We start from the raw sequence: 15,740 nt of genomic DNA, 5'->3' as shown, positions 1-15,740 counted from the left end.
AAAAATATGATAGAGTCATGTCAGCAACATGGCTGAATAAGACATCCCTCACTCATACCACATGCTCACCCCCCCGCAACAATAACAATTTATCCATCCACAGACAAAAGTGCCTTTGTAGGAGCTGTGGGATCCAATACAACATGCCAAGGGACCAAGGAATAATCTTGCTCACCTGTGTGTTGGATAACAGGCCTTGGTCCCAGCTGTGGACTCTGCAGTGACCCAAAAACTATCCTCGGCCACTCTCAACTATGGTCCAGGATTCCCTGGAGAACGTTGTCTTAGACAATCAGCCACAGATGAGAAAGCACTTGTGGAAGTCCAGGTTTCCAGGGGAGAGGTTCCAGGCCACATGAGAGCAAAAAAAAAAATACAAATTTGGGTGCTTGGAAAGGGTAAGATCAATAGTTGACTTTACAGGCATCACCCCTTGCCTAGGGCAGCACAGTTCAGGGCCAAAAGAAACCTCCTTGTCCTGTGATTTCTCCCATGGGGGACAATGAGGTTGTGTAAGTGAGCACCCAGCTTCCTCAGCTGTGTAGAATGCTGCCAAAGAGGATCATTTCTCTCTCACCATATCCAGAGTACTGATTTATGAGCAGCATGGGTGGAAAGAGGTTGAGAGAAGAGCAGATAGGGCCCTCAGAGGGAATTAAAGGGAAATAAATCCTACTGTGTTGCAAACTACATCAAGAAGCCTACCCACAAGCTGCTGGGATGACTTGCTCATGGATCCCCCCAACTGGCCCACAGGCACCCCAAAATTCCATGTGCCTCACCCATATATACTCCCACCCTGTGGCTGGCTCCCTGTGCATGCCTTTAATGGTGGTGAGAGTGAACTTTGAAAGATGAATAGTGAGCATGCACAGAAAGCTGGCATGAATCTGTGAGCCAAGGAGAGACCACAAACATGAGCTTCTGTTCTACCCCTAGGAAAGCAAAAGGGAGACTGTCAGCAGTTGGCCTGATGCACTACAAGATTGAGAGATGGTACACAAGCTTAAGAATTCTGCAACAAAATGGATCAAGAAGTATGGAGCAGGAATAGCCATAGAGGGTCTGAGAAAGCCTCAGAATCCCTAGCAGGGCAGATGGAAGGTATTTATCTCCCAAAGAATGGAGAAAGTCACTGCAACTTCAAATGTGAAGACAGCAATGCAAAACTTCATGAAAAATGAAAAATCAAGGAAACATGGTACCACAAAAGGATCACAATTATCTTCCAGTAACTAATCACAAAGATATAGAGACTTTTAATTTACCTAATAAAGAATTCAAAATGGCTGTTTTGAGGAGGTACAAGAAAACACAGAAAGACAATTCATTGAAATCAGGAAAACAATACACAAACAAATTGATCAGTTTAACAAAGAGGTAGAAATCATAAAGAAATAAACAGAAATTCTCAAGCTGAAGAACATGGTGAATGAAAAAAAATGCAATAGAGAGCACCAACCAGAATAGATCAAACAGAAGAAAATAATCTATGAATTAGAAGACGGGACCTTTGAAATTATTGAGTCAGAATAGAACAAAGGAAATAAATGAAAAAGACTTAAGAAAGCCTGTGCGATATATGAGATACCATCAAAAGAACAATTTGTTTCTGACTTCAATAGTCAGAAATCTCACAAGCCAGGAGAGAGTGAGATGGTATATTCAAAGTGATGAAAGCAAAAAAAAAAAAAAAAAAAACAACCAAAAAAACTGCCAACCAAGAATACTTTACCCAGCAAAATTTTCCTTCAGAAATAGAGGAGAGAAAAAATTCCCCAGACGAACAAAATCTGACAGATTTCATTACCACTAGAACTTTCTTACAAGAAATATTGAAAGGAGTTCTTCAAGATGAAATTAAAGGACAATAATTAGTAACATGAAAACATATGCATATATTTAACACATTTGGAAAAGTAGTATATAGTCAAATTCAGAATACTCTAATACTGTAATATGATGATATATTAACCACTACTTAATTGAAGTTGAGTATTTATCAGTGTAAAATAGAATATTACATCAATGACATTTTTTGGTAAGACTGATGGTAACCACAAAACAAAAAACTATAATAGATACACAAAAGATAGAGGAAGTAGAGAATCAAAATATATTACTATGGATAATAATCAGTTTACAAAGGAAGGCAGCAAGAGAGGAAAAAGAAACAAGGGAACTATGAAACAGCCAGAAAGCAATTAATAAGATGATATTAGTAAGTCCTTATTTATCAATAATTACTTTAAATGTAAATGGATTAAGTTCTCCAAACAAAAGACATAGAGTGGTTGAACGAATACAAAAACAAGACATAACTATATGACACTTACAAGAGACTCACTTCAGCTTTAAGAACACACATAGGCTTAAAATGAAGTGATGGAAAAATATATTCCATACAAGTAGATATCAAAGGAAAACAGAGGGAGCTATGCTTACATCAGACAAAATAGACTTTAAGTCAAAAACTGTAATAAGAGAAAAAGAAGAGAAATAGAATTATAAAGGGATCAATTCATCAAGAGAACATAACAATGGGAAATATATATTCAGCAAAGAATTAGAGTACCTAAATATATTAAGCAGATACTAACATGTGTGAAGGCAGAAATAGACACAAATACAATAATAGTAGGGGACTTCGGTAGCCACTTGCACCAATAGATAGATTCTCCAGACATAAAATCTATAAGGAACCATTAGATTCGAAATATATTTTATACCAAATGGGTCTAACTGACATATATGTAATATTCCATCCAATAGCAGCAGGATACATATTCCTCTCAAGAGCAGTCTCCAGGAAAGATAATACAATATATCACAGAACAAGTCTTAGACACTTTAAGAAGATTGAAACCATACCAAATATCTACCAGCCACAATGGTATTAACATGATTATACACTGTGATAAAAAAATTAGTAAATGTGATAATCCACATTAATAGAATAAAAGATAAAAATCTTATAATTATCTCAGTAGATACAGAAAAAGCACTGACAAAATACAGCATTCTTCCATATAGGAACAAACTCTCAATAAATTGACTATAGAAGAAATGTACCTCAATGTAATAAAGGCCATCAATGACAAACCCTCATCTTAAATTAGTCTGAATGGTGAAATGCTGAAATCTTTTCCTCTCTGATCAGGAACAAGTGTGACCACTCTTGCCACTCTTATTCAACGTAGACAGGAAATCCTGGCCAGATCAATTAGGCAAGAAAATAAATACAAGGCATCCAAATCAGGAAGAAGTCAAATTATTTCTGTTTGCAGATATATGATCTTGAATATAGAAAATCCTAAAGACTATACCAAAAACTGTTAGAACTAATCAGGAAATTCAGTAAAGTTGTAGGATACAAAACATAGAAATTTCTTTTACTTCAATACACTAAAACCAAAATATCTGAAAAATACAGAAAACTATTTTATTTACAATAGTTAAAAATAACAAAATACTTATAAATATATTTAACCAAGGAAGTAAAATATCTGCACACTAAAAATTATGACTTTGATGAAAGAAAATATAGAAGACATGAATAAATGGAAAGACATCCCAAGTTCATGAATCAAAAGAATAATATTGTTAAAATGTCCATACTACCAATCAAAAGCCATATATATATTAAATAGATTAAATGCAATCCTTATGAAAATTTCAATGGCATTTTCCACAAAAATAGAAAAAAAATTCTAAAATTTGTACAAAACAACAAAAGACTATGGATAGGCAAAGCATTCTTGAGAGAGAAGGATAATGCTGAAGACATCAGAGTTACTGATTGAAAACTATACTACAAACCTATAGCAATCAAAACAATATGGTACTGGCATAGGAAACAGAATCATAGACCAATGGAACAGAATTAAGAACTCAGAAATAAACCCCTGCATATATGGTCACAAAATTATTTATGAGGGTACCAAGATAACAAAATGGGGAAAAGAGAGCCTCTTAAATGCTTCTGGGAAAACAGGATATCCACATGCAAATGAATAAAAGTGGACCCCTATCTTACACAACTCAAAAAAAAATTGAAATGGATTAATGACTTAAACGTAAAAATTGAAAATGTTCAGCTCCTAGAGGAAAACAGGGGAAAATCTCTTTGATATTCTCTTGCAATTGATTTTTTGGATATGACACCAAAAGTACAGACAACAAAAGCAAAAATAAATAAGTGGGACTACATCAAGCTTAACAGCTTCTGTACAGCAAAGTAACAACCAATAAAATTTAAAAAGCAACACATATAATGGGAGAAAATATTTGCAAACCAATTATCTGATAAGGGGTTAACATCCAAATTATTTAAGGAACCCATACAACTCAGTAGTAAAATAGTAAACAGATTAAGAAATGGACAAAGGAAGTGAATATTTTTCAAAAAAGACATACGAAAAGTCAACAGGCATATGAAAATATGTACCAAATGTACAATCAACAAAAGAAAAATAAACAAGTGGAACAACATCAAGCTGAAAACTCCTGCACAGCAAAAGAAACAATATAAAAATGAAAAAGCAGACTACAAAATGAGACAAAATATTTTCAAATCATCTATCTGTTAAAGGGTTAATATCTAAAATATATGAGACACTCATACAACTCAACAGCAAAAATAAACCAAACAATCTGAAGTTTTTTTAAAATGTGCAAAGGAACTGAAGAGACACTTTCCCAAAGTATGTATACAAATGGCCAACAGGTTTATGAAAATATGCTCAACATACTTAATAATCAGAGTAATCCATATCAAAACCAGAGTGCGATATCGCTTCATACCTGTTAGAATGGTTCTTACCAAAAAGAGAAGAGACAAGTATTGCTGAGGCTGTGGAGAAAAGGGAACTTTGGCACTCTTGGTGCAGATGTTAATTGGTACAGTCACTGTGGGCAACAAGAGGGAGGTTCTTTAAAAATTAAAACCAGAACTACCATATGATATAGCAACCACACTTCTGGGCATATATCCAAAGAAAATGAAATCATTCTATTGAAGAGATGTGAGGTGTGTCTATCATCCATCTATCTATCATCTATCTATCTATCTATCTATCATTTATTTAATTTAGCCATGATAAAGAAGGAAATCCTGCCATTTATGACAACATGGATGGACCTTGAGGATATTATGATAAGTGAAATAAGTCAGAGAAAGACATATACTGTACAATCTCACTTAAAATTAAGTTAAAATGAGGTCATTCTGGATTAAGGTGGGGCCTAATACAATGACTGGTGTCATTATGAGAAGAGGGAAATTTGGAACACACACAGGGAGAGTGAACCTTGTGATAATGGAAGCAGAGATTGAAGTGATGCAGCTATAAGCCAAAGAATGTCAATGATTGCCAGCAACTGCTATAAGCTAGGACAGAGGCATAGGAGCTCCATCAGAGCCTCCAGAAGGAGCCAAATCTGCTGCCACCTTGATTTTGGACTTTCAGCTTCCGGAAGTGTGAGACAACTAAGCCACCTGATTTGTGGAGATTTGTTTTGGCTTCCCTAGGAAATTAACCCACTCAAGTTATACTCAGGTATGAGCAAGAAGAGGGCATCTGCTCTAACAGGAGGGAAGGCAGAAAATAGGGTTGTAAAGATGCATGTAGATTAGTATATTCAGTTGTGATAATGGTAAATTTTTCCCCTAGTTGTCTCTATTAGCTGAGAGTAGGATAGAGTGAAGGTATTGTAGATTTTAGAAAAGAAAAGGTGAGAAAAATTCATCTTCAAGAGTAGGAGAGCTGTGAACAGATGATAGAAGTTTAATATTATTGCCGGGTAACATTAACTGTGTACTTGCAGTTTGTCATCATAAATCTAAATTGAAGCCAGTTTTCATGGTTACATGTCTTTCCTCAACCACATTCAGTTGCAAAGCTACTATCATGGAGTAATAGGAGAGTTGGATTTATCTAAAATTTGGGGTTTTGTCAGCAGAGGTGTCAAAAGGAGAGTGGGGAAATGGAATTGAGGATGTATGCAGGGAATTATTTGTGCTGATTCACCATGAGCCTATAAGAATTTAAGATAGGTAAGAATCTATAATGGGTAAGAACATAAGTAAAGCCACAGGGAGGGGATTGATGAGTGATATTTCAAAGGTGGTAAATCAATGGTAGGTTTTAGAGGGGCAGAATAATCGTTGGAGTGGGGCTATTAAAGTTACCTGAGGCAATCTTTGGAGAGTGAAATCTTTGAAAATGAGATTTTGGAGTGATATGTATGGACATGAGCCACTGAAATAAGATGAAAGACAAGCTAGTTGGAGAAGATAAAGTCAAAGAATTGAGATGTTAGGGTATGACAATGTCTACATAGAAAAATCACTAGGAATTAAGACAAGAGTACAGATAGTGGAATGGCAGTAGGCCAGACAAAAAAAAATCATGGGAAAATGAAGGGGAGTAACCTGGAAGTCAGTAGATGAATATAGAAAGGAAAGGTAGCAGGTGATATAATCTGATGACATAAGATTCAAAGCTGACTCTTTTTAGGGAGTAGAGAGGGAGAATGACTTGGAAATGCCACTGAGGAAACAAGCAGACACCTACTGCACCTCTGAGCCCTGTGGTATGAGGGAATATGGGGAGGGAAATATGTCTCACTAGAGAGGGTTTTGCTTATAACATTGTGTTTCAAAGAGATAATGCCCATTAGTGACATAATTCTAAGCCCTTTGTGACATAAGAGGTAAGATTAGATGTAGGCAACATCAAACTAGAAGTACGTTTATGAAAGCACTAGGGAACTCAATTTTAATTTCTAGATCAAATCATTCTTTTTCTTTCAAACTGTATTGACTTTTCTGATTCTAAAAGTAATACATACTCATTGAAAAAATCCAAACATTACAGAAATGTATCATTTAAAAAGGAACAAATCCCTATAATTTTTTAGAATTTGAATTTCTGAGTCAAAGATTTTCTAAACATTCATTTCATTATTGAGGTTGTGTAGCTTTTCATATTTTTACTGGTCTTTGAGGTTTCCTTTTCTATAAATTACCTCTTCATATCCTCCAACTATGTCTATGCCACCTTAACTGTATCTTTTTTTTTTACTTCTTTATTGGAGTATAATTGCTTTAGAAGTTGTGTTGGTTTCTGCTGTATAACAAAGTGAATCAGCTATATGTATACATATATCCCCATATCTCCTCCCTCTTGCATCTCCCTCCCATCCTCCCTATCCCACTTCTCTAGGTGGTCACAAAGGACCGAGCTGATCTCCCTATGCTATATGGCTGCTTCCCACTAGCTATCTATTTTACATTTGGTAGTGTATGTATGTCCATGCCACTCTCTCACTTTGTCCCAGCTTACCCTTCCCACTCCCATGTCCTCAAGTCCATTCCCTACATCTTCATCTTTATTCCTGTCCTGTCCCTAGGTTTTTCAGAACAATTTTTTTATTCCATATATATGTGTTAGCATACAGTATTTGTTTTTCTCTTTCTGACTTACTTCACTCTGTATGACAGACTCTATGTCCATCCACCTCACTACAAATAACTCAATTTCGTTTCTTTTCATGGCTGAATAATATTCCATTGTATATATGTTCCACATCTTCTTTATCCATTCATCTGTCTATGGACACTTAGGTTGCTTCCATGTCCTGGCTATTGTAAATAGAGCTGCAATGAACTTTGTGGTACATGACTCTTCTTGAACTATGGTTTTCTCAGGTTATATGCCCAGTAGTGGGATTGCTGGGTCATATGGTAATTCTATTTTTAGTTTTTTGAGGAACCTCCGTACTGTTCTCCATAGTGACTATTAATTTGCAATCCCACTAGCTTTTAAAATTAGATTGTATCATAAGAAATTTCCATTTTTGTAGGTCAAAAAATGGTTGAATATTGATCATCTCATATGGCTAAACTTAATACACATGGATATTAGCTGTTAGCTCTAAGTCAATGTGGCCTACATTATCATAATTTTTTGTATTACTCTCATCAATATTCTTTTAAAGGAGATTGACCTTTAAAATAAAGACAAACACTGAAAGATGTAGCCACTAAATCCTGAAGAAATACATTTAATTCCTATGAATAATATTTTATCATCCACTTAATGATGACTTTAAAAAATCAACTCGCTATAATTTTCTCAATTGGAAATAATACAAAGTCTTCATTTTTATCAGAACAACAGAATGGCCTAATTTTCTTTACATATAAAATTAAGTATACCAATGTACTATAATAAAGTCTTACTATGTTGTAATCTGCTTTACTTTTTAAAGTGCCTTCACATACATTGTTTCCCTTCTCTCTAAAATAAGATGTGGTTAAAAGTACACATACACACACACTCAGAGAGATAAAATCGTCAAGGCCATGCAGCTATTTGGTGAAAGAGCCTGAAATAGCTAAATCTCAAAGTAAAACACCCAAGATATTAATGGAAATTTTATACCTCTCTTTATAATACAACTTTTAATCTATACATAAAGTTACCATGAGAGAAACATTATTTACATTAAAATATAAATATGCAACTTAATTGAGCATATTAACCATTAAAAACAATTAAAAAATATTGGAAAGTTGACTTACAGTCTTGGAAGAGGCATTTCTCCTGCCCGTCTGTTGCCAAGACTTTAGCACTGTAAGTTCAAACTGGTAATGTTGAGTGATGACATTATAAAGAGACTAAAAAACAAGAAGTTAAAGGGAAAAGACAGAGTAATTACATTTCACAGTGCATAGGTGCTTTTGAAGTCTATTCAATAATCATAGCTATGTTCACACACAGTGCTTCACAGCTTGAAATGAGAGAATCAGTTTTTCACTGATTGAATCTGATTGTTTAATAAACATCTAATTGTTTGATATCTGCCTATTTTAACACAAGTTTTGGACATGCATGTGTCCACACAGATGTATGCATATGTGTATGAGTGTGTGTGTGAAAGAGCTATATAAGCTGAAAGGAAAATACAAGAATATAATCATTCCTATATAAAGAGCAACTGTAATTGGGTACATTTTCTTCACATTCAGGCTTTGTTTTAGCCAAGACTATGTATATGTTCACAGTGATTTTTCCTCAGAATAACTTGAATATAGTTTATTCTTAGGAATGTATTTTAAGCAAAGGTAAAATGTCTATTAAAATAGTAACAACAAGTCTGAAATGTGGTTTTTTTCTCCCCAAACTTGAACACAAATATTCATTATGTATAGAGTTATGTTAGAAAAAGTTATCAAATTCTACTTGGTAGGAAATTTGTGAATGTGAACTTTTCATTATATGAAATGGAAACTTGTTCAGTAGGTTAGAATGTGTACAGAGATGAATGTCTTTTATGTGTCCTAGATAACTGAAAGTGAGCATCGTTTTGGTCCTGGGAGGAAGAGTAATTCATTAGTTATTCTCAGTTTGTTTAAACCACTTTCTTTGACATTGGATTAATTTTATTTATGTAAATTTGTATTTCTTATATAAAACTGACCCATTTTATTTTAGAAAATGGAAGGAAGTGTGATTCAAGACATCAAGTTAGTTTCTATTTGAGCAGTGCTATGCAGTATATCTCAGAACCATTTTATTGGCCAAGCTAAGTTTCAAAAATCTGTCAAATAGTATTGCCTTCTAAAGGAAAGTAATGAAGTCCATTCAATTTTTAAGTAAAAAGTGGACCACAATCATATAAAGGAATAAAAGGAATACTAACTATGTGTGAAGAGCCTTGAAAAATGTTCTTACCCTGAGGTCCAGTAATTCCACTCCTAGGGATGCATCCTAAGTAACATTATTTACACACAAAGCCTTTCATTTTAGTTTTACATACAATTTTAAAATTTGGAAACACACTAAAAGTCCCAGATTAGGGAGTGGTTTCAGTAAATTACTAGATTAAAATTCCATGAGGACAGGAATCTTGTCTGTTTTGCTCATCACCGTAGCCCTAGCATTCACATGAAAAAAACAGGAACGTAAAACTGTAAGTATAGTTTGATATTTCCTACATGAAACAAACATATTTATGGTGAAAAGAAAGGAAGAAAATACATCAAAATGCTAATAGCAGGATTATGGGTAATTTTATTTTCTGCATACAATGTTTTACATTTAAAAATTCCTACAAAGTATGTCTATATTAAGAAGCAAAAAAATGTATTGATAGAAATATATGTAAAGAATTGCAAATGAAAATAGAAATGATATTTGGAACATTTATATTCTTGGATTATTGTTGCTGATAAGACAATAAGCGTTACTTTCAAAAAACTGTTGAGGTAAAGCCAATTAAAAAATAATCGTGATGAATGACTACTTTGTTTTTTAGACATACTTGTTAAATCAATGAAAATAGTCAAATATATAAAAATAAGGCTTTAATGGACAAAAAATAGTGTCAAAATTTCCAAGTGTTACTTAAGAAATATTAACTAAGTAATATCTATGAAAATATAAAGCTGTAAATGGCTTATTCTAGCTCTTGTGAAGAGTATGCTAAAACTTTTGATTTTCCATTTGTACTTATACTTATTAATTTGGAGTTTGAAGCAGAGGGAAGAATGAGTGAAGCGATGAACCAGAGAAGAGCCTTGTAGTAAATGCTAGAAAAGATCTGGGGCTCAAGCACGTGCCCTATAAACCCCATCAACAAGGCAGTATTGAGGCATAACTGAAGCTGACTGTGTCTTCTTCTCTTTCTCTTTTGTGACAGCTGTTTCCCTTTATTTCCCAGATTTCCCTTATTTCCCTTTATTTCTCAAGTCTTTCCCAGACTCATTTAAATGAGATTTTACTTGGATATAAAGCAGGAAAGAGTTAAAAGATATACACATACTGTATACAATGAGTTTTGGCCTGGGCCCTGGGCTTCTCCAAGGATGACATCGAGCCATTTTTTTTTTAAACATCTTTATTGGAGTATAATTGCTTTACATTGTTCTGTCAGTTTCTGCTGTATAACAAAGTGATCAACTATACGTATACATACATATCCCCATATTCCCCTCACTCTTGTGTCTCCCTCACACCGTACCTATCCCACGCCTCTAGGTGGTCACACAGCACCGAGTTGATCTCCCTGTGCTATGGAGCTTTTTCCCACTAGCTATCTATTTTACATTTGGTAGTGTGAATATGTCAATGCCACTTTCTCACTTTGTCCCAGCCTACACTTGCCCCTCCCCATGTGCTCAAGTCCATTCTCTATGTCTGCGTCTTTACACCTATCCTGCCCCTAGGTTCTTCAGAACCAACGTTTTTTGTTTTTTTTGCTTTTTTAAATTCCATGTATATGTGTTAGCATATTGTATTTGTTTTTCTCTTTACGACTTACTTCCCTCTGTATAACAGACACTAGGTACTTCCACCTCAGTACAAATAACTCAATTTCGTTTCTTTTTATAATTTTTTTCTCAGAACGTTTTATTTTATTTTACATTTTTACATCTTTATTGGAGTATAATTGCTTTACAATGGTGTGTTAGTTTCTGCTTTATAACAAAGTGAATCAGTTATACATATACATATGTTCCCATATGTCTTCCCTCTTGCGTCTCCCTCCCTCCCACCCTCCCTATCCCACCCCTCCAGGCGGTCACAAAGCACCAAGCTGATCTCCCTGTGCTATGCGGCTGCTTCCCACTAGCTATCTACCTCACGTTTGGTAGTGTATATCTGTCCATGCCTCTCTCCCGCCCTGTCACAGCTCACACTTCTCCCTCCCAGTATCCTCAAGACCATTCTCTAGTAGGTCTGTGTCTTTATTCCTTTCTTACCACTAGGTCCTTCATGACATTTTTTTTCTTAAATTCCATATATGTGTTATCATACGGTATTTGGCTTTCTCCTTCTGACTTACTTCACTTTGTATGACAGACACTAGGTCCATCCACCTCATTACAAATGGCTCAATTTCGTTTCCTTTTATGGCTGAGTAATATCCCATTATATATATGTGCCACATCTTCTTTATCCATTCATCCGATGATGGACACTTAGATTGTTTCCATGTCCTGGCTATTGTAAATAGAGCTGCAATGAACATTTTGGTACATGACTCTTTTTGAATTATGGTTTTCTCAGGGGATATACCCAGTAGTGGGATTGCTGGGTCATATGGCAGTTCCATTTGTAGTTTTTTAAGGAACCTCCATACTGTTCTCCATAGTGGCTGTACAAATGCACATTCCAACTACCAGTGCAGGAGTTTTCCCTTTTCTCCAGACGTGCTCCAGGATTTATTGTTTCTAGATTTTCTGATGATGGCCATTCTGACTGGTGTGAGGTGATATCTCATTGTAGTTCTGATTTGCATTTCTCTAATGATTAATGATGTTGAGCATTCTTTCATGTGTTTGCAGGCAGTCTGTTTGTCTTTTGGATAAATGTCTATTTAGGTTTTCTGCCCATTTTTGGATTGGGTTGTTTGTTTTTCTCTTATTCAGCTGCATGAACTGCTTATAAATTTTGGTGATTAATCCTTTGTCAGTTGCTTAATTTGCAAATATTTTATCCCATTCTGAGGGGTGTCTTTTGGTCTTGATTATGGTTTCCTTTGCTGTGCAAAAGCTTTTAAGTTTCATTAGATCCCATTTGTTTATTTTTGTTTTAATTTCCATGTCTCTGGGAGGTAGGTCAAAAAGGATCTTGCTGTGTTTATATCATAGAGTGTTCTGCCTATGATTACCTCTAAGAGTTTGATAGTTTCTGGCCTTACATTTAGGTCTTTAATCCATTTTGAGCTTAGTTTTGTGTATGGTATTAGGGAGTGATCTAATCTCATACTTTTACATGTACCTGTCCAGTTTTCCCAGCACCACTTATTAAAGAGGCTTTCCTTTCTCCACTGTACATTCCTGCCTCCTTTATCAAAGATAAGGTGACCATATGTGTTTGGGTGTTTCTCTGGGCTTTCTATCCTGTTCCATTGATCTATCTTTCTGTTTTTGTGCCAGTACTATACTGTCTTGATTACTGTAGCTTTGTAGTATAGTCTGAGGTCTGGGAACCTGATTCCTCCAGCTCGGTTTTTCATTCTCAAGATTGCTTTGGCTATTCGGGGTCTGTTGTGTTTCCATACAAATTGTGAAATTTTTTGTTCTATTTCTGTGAAAAATGCCAGTGGTAGTTTGATAGGGATTGCATTGAATCAGTGGATTGCTTTGGGTAGTAGAGTCATTTTCACAATGTTGATACTCCAGTCCAAGAACATGGTATATCTCTCCCTTTATTTGTATCATCTTTAATTTCTTTCATCAGTGTCTTATAATTTTATGCATAGAGGTCTTTTGTCTCCTTAAGTAGGTTTATTCCTAGATATTTTAGTCTTTTTGTTGTAGTGGTAAATGAGAGTGTTTTCTTGATTTCACTTTCAGATTTTTCATCATTAGTGTATAGGAATGCCAGAGATTTCTGTGCATTAATTTTGTATCCTGCTACTTCAACAAATTAATTGATTAGCTCTAGTAGTTTTCCAGTAGCATTGTTAGAATTCTCTATGTATAGTATCATGTAATCTGCAAACAGTGACAGCATTACATCTGCTTTTCCAATTTGGAATCCTTTTATTTCCTTTTCTTCTCTGATTGCTGTGGCTAAAACTTCCAAAACTATGTTGAATAAGAGTGGTGAGAGTGGGCAAACTTGTCTTTATCCTGATCTTAGTGGAAATGCTTTCAGTTTTTCACCATTGAGGATGATGCTGGCTGTGGGTTTATCATATATGGCCTTTATTATGTTGAGGAAAGTTCCCTCTATGCCTACTTTCTGGAGGGCTTTTATCAAAAATGAGTGTTGAATTGTGTCGAAAGCTTTCTCTGCATCTATTTGGATGATCATTTGTTTTTTCTCCTTCAATTTGTTAATATGGAATGTCACGTTGATTGATTGGCGTATATTGAAGAATCCTTGCCTCCTGGAATAAAACCCAGTTGATCATGGTGTATGATCCTTTTAATGTGCTGTTGGATTCTGTTTGCTAGTATTTTGTTGAGGATTTTTGCATCTATGTTCATCAGTGGTATTGGCCTGTATTTTTCTTTCTTCCTGACATCCTTGTCTGATTTTGGTATCAGGGTGATGGTGGCCTTGTAGAATGAGTTTGGGACTGTTCCTCCACTGCTATATTTTGGAAGAGTTTGAGAAGTATAGGTGTTACCTCTTCTCTAAATGTTTGATAGAATTCTCCTGTGAAGCCATCTGGTCCTGGGCTTTGGTTTTTTGGAAGACTTTTAATCACAGTTTCAAATTCAGTGCTTGTGATTGGTCTGTTCATATTTTCTATTTCTTCCTGATTCAGTCTTGGCAGTTGTGCATTTCTAAGAATTTGTCCATTTCTTCCAGGTTGTCCATGTTTTTGGCATAGAGTTCATTGTAGTAATCTCTCATGATCTTTTGTATTTCTGCAGTGTCCGTTGTTACTTCTCCTTTTTAATTTCTAACGCTACTGATTTGAGTCTTCTCCCTTTTTTTCTTGATGAGTCTGGCTAATGGTTGATCAATTTTGTTTATCTTCTCAAAGAACCAGCTTTTAGTTTTATTGATCTTTGCCATCATTTCCTTCATTTCTTTTTCATTTATTTCTGATCTGATTTTTATGATATCTTTCCTCTTGCTAACTTTGGGGCTTTTTTGTTCTTCTTTCTCTAATTGCTTTAGTTCCAAGGTTAGGTTGTTTATTCGAGATGCTTCCTTTTCCTTAAGGTAGGATTGTATTGCTATAAACTTCCCTCTTAGAACTGCTTTTGCTGCATCCCATAGGCTTTGTGTCGTCATGTCTCCATTTTCATTTGTTTCTAGGTATTTTTTGATTTCCTCTATGATTTCTTCAGTGATCACTTCGTTATTATGTAGTGTATTGTTTAGTGTCCACGTGTTTGTATTTTTTACAGATCTTTTCCTGTAATTGATATCTAGTCTCATAGCATTGTGGTCCAAAAAGATATTTGATAAAATTTCAATTTTCCTAAATTTACCAAGGCTTGATTTGTGACCTAAGGTATGATCTATCCTGGAGAATGTTCCATGAGCACTTGAGAAAAATGTGTATTCTGTTGTTTTTTGGATAGAATGTCATATAAATATCAATTAAGTCCATCTTGTTTAATGTATCATTTAAAGCTTGTGTTTCCTTATTTATTTTATTTTTGGATGATCTGTCCATTGGTGAAACTGTGGTGTTAAAGTCCCCTACTATGAATGTGTTACTGTCGATTTCCCCTTTTATGGATGTTAGTATTTGCCTTATGTATTGAGGTGCTCCTATGTTGGGTGCATAAATATTTACAATTGTTATATCTTCTTCTTGGATCGATCCCTTGATCATTATGTGTTGTCCTTTTTGTCTCTTCTAATAGTCTTTATTTTAAAGTCTATTTTGTCTGATATGAGAATTGCTATTCCAGCTTTCTTTTGGTTTCCATTTGCATGGAATATCTTCTTCCATCCACTTACTTTCAGTCTGTATGTGTCTCTAGGTCTGAAGTGGGTCTCTTGTAGACAGCATATATATGGATCTTGTTTTTGTGTCCATTCAGCCAGACAGTGTCTTTTGGTGGGAGCATTTAGTCCATTTACATTTAAGGTAATTATCGATATGTATGTTCCTATTCCCATTTTCTTAATTGTTTTGGGTTTGTTATTGTAGATCTTTTCCTTCTCTTGTGTTTCTTGCCTAGAGAAGTTCCTTTAGCATTTGTTGTAAAGCTAGTTTGGTGGTGCTGAACTCTCTCAGCGTTTGCTTGTGTG

The sequence above is a fragment of the Orcinus orca genome, chromosome X (genome assembly GCF_937001465.1).
Source record: "Orcinus orca chromosome X, mOrcOrc1.1, whole genome shotgun sequence".
Lineage (NCBI taxonomy): Eukaryota > Metazoa > Chordata > Mammalia > Artiodactyla > Delphinidae > Orcinus > Orcinus orca.
Note: the sequence above shows the minus strand (reverse complement) of the source record.